This window comes from Cervus canadensis, chromosome 15 (genome assembly GCF_019320065.1).
Source record: "Cervus canadensis isolate Bull #8, Minnesota chromosome 15, ASM1932006v1, whole genome shotgun sequence".
In the NCBI taxonomy this organism is placed as follows: Eukaryota; Metazoa; Chordata; class Mammalia; order Artiodactyla; family Cervidae; genus Cervus; species Cervus canadensis.
In genome coordinates this window covers 72561097-72566045 of record NC_057400.1, presented here as the reverse complement: position 1 = coordinate 72566045, position 4949 = coordinate 72561097, and positions in this window count along the sequence as shown.

Here is a 4949-nt window from a genome sequence, read left to right as displayed (position 1 = left end):
TAGATAGCTTCCACCCCTAAATAATTTTTCCCTCACTCCTGTCATTTTACACCTCCCACTAGGGAATTCTTCCTTGATTTTCAGTCTTCAGTTAGCCCTGAGCATACCATACCCACCGTTGGCATATCATACCCAGGCCAGGCACTTGCTGGAATGTTAGTAAAACTGAACTCAGCAAAGTCAAGATGGTTCCATCCATCAGTAGACACATAGGATGTGTTTTTCATGCCAGGTCTTCTGCTGGAACTAAAGATGCCAGGATTACTTACATATGTGACAAATTTGAGGAAATCACCCATTATTCGGGGACAGGTAGAATGTAGCACTAGGTCACTCTATGCTTGCCCAGGACAGACATCACTAATCAACCACAGTATGCATTCCTGCTGAGTTAGAACTTGGGTTTAGAAACTTTCTTTTTAATTTGATAAGAAATATGAAATGTATGTGTTCTTACTGCTCTGCTATGTAAGAGCAGATACTATGAAGAGTTCAAATTTGAATGGACAGAGATTTTTTATCAGGGTGGGAGCACCAGCAGGTGGGAGAAACTGTGAGCTCAAGAGTTCCCACTCTAATTTTCAGGTTACCTGTCATGGTTGGCAAAGACCCTGATGCTGGGAAAGATTGAGGGCAGGAGGAGAAGGGGGCAGCAGAGGATGAGAAACTCCTGGAGACAGTGAAGGACAGAAAAGCCCGGTGTGCTGCTGTCCGTGGGTTGCAAAGAGTCAGCTGTGACCTAGTGACTGAACAACAGTAGCACCAGCAGGTGAGAGACTGTGAGCTCAGGAGTTACCACCCTCGTTTCGGGTCACCGTGCCGTGGTTGGAACAGTGCAGGTCTTGTGTCAGAGCCGTGCTATTCATTGGACAGAGGTGGAAGCTCCATCTGTGCCACATGCTGCACTCACAGAGCACATTAATGCTCATCGCCCCACAGGGCAGGCACTGCTCCTCAGACTTCACAGGCGAGCAGAGTGGGCTCAGAGGATGGCAGCCCTTTGCTAGGTTTGCACAGTGGGTATAATGGGACCTGATTTTGAGTGCGTGGTCTGTCTAAACCCTGAGAACCAAATTCATTCCATTGCACAAGTCTGCCTGTCTGTAAAAACAGTGCTTCTGAGGGTCCATTCCTGACTCAAGGAAGGGAAGTTGTTTTATTACTCTAGGTTGGATCATGGTCACTACTACAGAGCTAGAACAAGGACTGAGTCTTGGGACTTGCAAGTCCAACATTCTTTCTCCTTAACTGTGAGTCTGTTCAATGAAATGCAAGATGTGGGTAGTTCTGAAGATACTGACAATGCAAATACCTAAAGTGTCATTTACCTACTGTTATGCCCCTTCTGAGAGGATCCCAGGAAGTTGGGGGAATGATTCTTCCCGGGATCAACTCACCTGGTGTACAAGTGTATAGGAAGGAAAAAAAGAGAAAAGATCCTGTAAAGAATATTAACACTGGCAGACAAGAAAGCAAAGGTGGAGAGTGGGCCCTTTATCTCCTTAGTGGGTTTGAATCAATGCAGCTGTCTTGTTTTCTTTAAAGATATATGTGTGTGACCCCCAAACATAACAGAACAAAAGAAGCCAGGCTGAGTCAATTAGGCTTAATTCCTCTGTGAGGACTAGTTTGCAGATATGGCTAATGAAAAATCCTAAGTGTTTCTTAAAGCTCTAGCGACATTAGTAGACATAACCCAGATTTGAACTAGACTGAATATGTTAAAGATTTATGAAATTTTGAGACTTTAAAGTCGGCCAGATTCCTGGCCCTCTTTCCCATCCCTCCCCACAACTGATACGTGGCATGATAATTTTTTTGGAGAATTGCTATTCCAGTTTTATCTCTAGATGCATCAGTAGTGCTGCTGGTGGAGAGGAAGAGGGAGGCGCAGGACCAGGCAAGAACACAGTCACTTCTTCAGAAAAACTACTTTCTGGAACATACAGATGCAGCTGTGTCCACCAGTGGCCTGAATGGAGCTGGTCAGTGTACTGATCCTTAGTGACACCTATGCCAGCCTTGCTGCCATTCTGTTTCTCCTTCTGTGTCCTGCCTGACTACTGTAAAGCTGGAGCCACTGAAAGCAGGCGCCAAACACCCTTGATATGGCCATAGGGAGTCATTAACTGCCTTTTACCATTCCTTCAGCTCATCTTCACTTCCCACAAGAGTCAGTCTGCACAGTGAGCCCTGAGAGTTAACTTTCTATTCCAAAGTAGCATAAAGCTAATTCAGTGACTCAGGTATGTATTTAAGCTTGCAATCCAGCCAATCATTGCTTTTATTCTCTTGTTTATTTCAGAAGTAAAGCCTACCACTTAACACAATAGCATTGCCTCTTTGTAGAGAAGGGAATGAGAAATTAAAAGCAGGCATTTTAAAGTTAAGTGCACAAGAATCTCAGGAGTTTTGGACATTGAAGATGGTGAACTTCAGGTTAGATATGTTGAAGATAATGTATCCTGGCTGAGTCCTGCGCTTCCTATTGCATATTAGATTGATAGCTCATCAGAGACATTAGATTTCCAAGGCTGCAGCTTGGAAACAGTAAGTTTTTTTTTTTTTTTAAACTTAAGTTTTTAAGTCAATTTTAACGTTTGTGAAATAAGACTATAGCCTCTCTTCCTGTCCTGCTCCCTATGCTTACATTTCCTCACTGAGGTTTTATATACACAGCCCTTGGTGCATTGAACATTGATTAAAAGATTATAGCTGTAGTTACATGACAAAAGTCAAGAGGGCATACTGCCAAGGCACCACAGTTTTCGTAGGAGTGATGGAATCTGTCTGTACCATAGTAGGTTAGAAGCAGGTGGGAATACTCAGAGAAGGTATCTTTGTGATTGATAAAGGGCTGGATCTCATAAAAGTCTAGAAAAGGCTTGGACTTCCTTGCAGAGTTTGGAGGTAAGAGCTATGTGATGTTGACTCATATCTGGACTTAAGAAAAATAGAACTAGGATGTTGTCAGACTCCCTTTCTGAGTATGGATGGCTTTTTGCTCCTTCTTGTCAATGCATAGTAGAGGGGGATCTTTTGCAAGTCTGTCATGAACCTCTGGGACCTGCAGGAAGAAATTGCTAAGTAGTGGTTAAGCTGGTGAGCTGAAGGTGGCCAAGTAGAGCACCTCATCTAACATACCCCACTGTGGGAGGTAGGATTAGCTCCTCTCTGAAGACTGCAACCACTGACTGTAGGGAAAGGTACTCACATGTACGTTATCAATGGGAATTTTAAAAATAGCGTCATCCCTATGGAGGGCAGCCTGGCAATATTTAAGCAAAAGTACAGGTGGATAAACTTTGCAGTGTGTGCTCAAGAGAACATATGCCCAGGATTATTAATTGAAGCAATTAATTTTAGCAAAAGATGGGAAACAACTCCAATATCTATCAGTAGGAGACAGTGTATTTATATAATGGGATCTCTGCAGCAACACAAAGAAATAAGGTACTTTCCATGAATCGATATGAAAAGACCTCCAAGAGATATTGATTAGGTGAAAAGAGTAAACAGCATTAGAATGGAATGCACAATGTGCTGCATTTATTTAAATGGGGGAGAGTACTAAGAAATGCTATTAATTTGCTTGCATATTAACAAAGAAATCAGAAGGATATGTAAGAGGAGAATAAATGTCATTACCTATGAGTGACAGTGGTGAGAACCAGGAAGATAATGGGTACTTTTTCAAAATACAATTTTTTTCTTTTTTTTTTTTCCATTTATTTTTATTAGTTGGAGGCGAATTACTTTACAATATTGTAGTGGTCCCTGCCATACATTGACATGAATCAGCCATGGATCCACATGTATTCCCCATCCCAATCCCCCCTCCCACCTTCCCCTCCACCCAACCCCTCTGGGTCTTCCCAGGGTACCAGCCCCAAGCACCTGTCTCATGCATCCAACCTGAGCCGGCGATCTGATTCACCCTAGATAATATACATGTTTTGATGCTGTTCTCTCTAAACATCCCACCCTCGCCTTCTCCCACAGAGTTCAAAAGTCTGTTCTATACATCTGTGTCTCTTTTTCTGTTTTGCATATAGGGTTATTGTTACCATCTTTCTAAATTCCATATATATGTGTTAGTATTACTGTTATTGGTCTTTATTCTTCTGGCTTACTCACTCTGGTATAATGGGCTCAGTTTCACTCCATTCTTCATTAGAACTGATTCAAATGAATTCTTTTTAATGGCTGAGTAATATTCCATGGTGTATATGTACCACAGCTTCCTTATCCATTCATCTGCTGGTGGACATCTAGGTTGCTTCCATGTCCTGATTATTATAAACAGTGCTATGATGAACATTGGGGTGCACGTGTCTCTTTCAGATCTGGTTTCCTTGGTGTGTATGTCCAGAAGTGGGATTGTTGGGTCATATGGCAGTTCTATTTCCAGTTTTTTAAGGAATCTCCACACTGTTCTCCATAGCGGCTGTACTAGTTTGCATTCCCACCAACAGTGTAAGAGGGTTCCCTTTTCTCCACACCCTCTCCAGCATTTATTGCTTGTAGACTTTTGGATAGCAGCCATCCTGACTGGCGTGTAATGGTACCTCATTGTGGTTTTGATTTGCATTTCTCTGATAATGAGTGATGTTGAGCATCTTTTCATGTGTTTGTTAGCCATCTGTATGTCTTCTTTGGAGAAATGTCTGTTTAGTTCTTTGACCCATTTTTTGAGTGGGTCCTTTATTTTTCTGGAATTGAGCTTCAAGAGTTGCTTGTATGTTTTTGAGATTAACCTTTGTCTGTTGCTTCATTTGCTATTATTTTCTCCCATTCTGAGGGCTGTCTTTTCACCTTACTTATAGTTTCCTCTGTTGTGCAAAAGCTTTTAAGTTTAATTAGGCCCCATTTGTTTATTTTTGCTTTTATGTCCAATATTTTGGGAGGTGGGTCATAGAGGATCCTGTTGTGATTTATGTCGGAGAGTG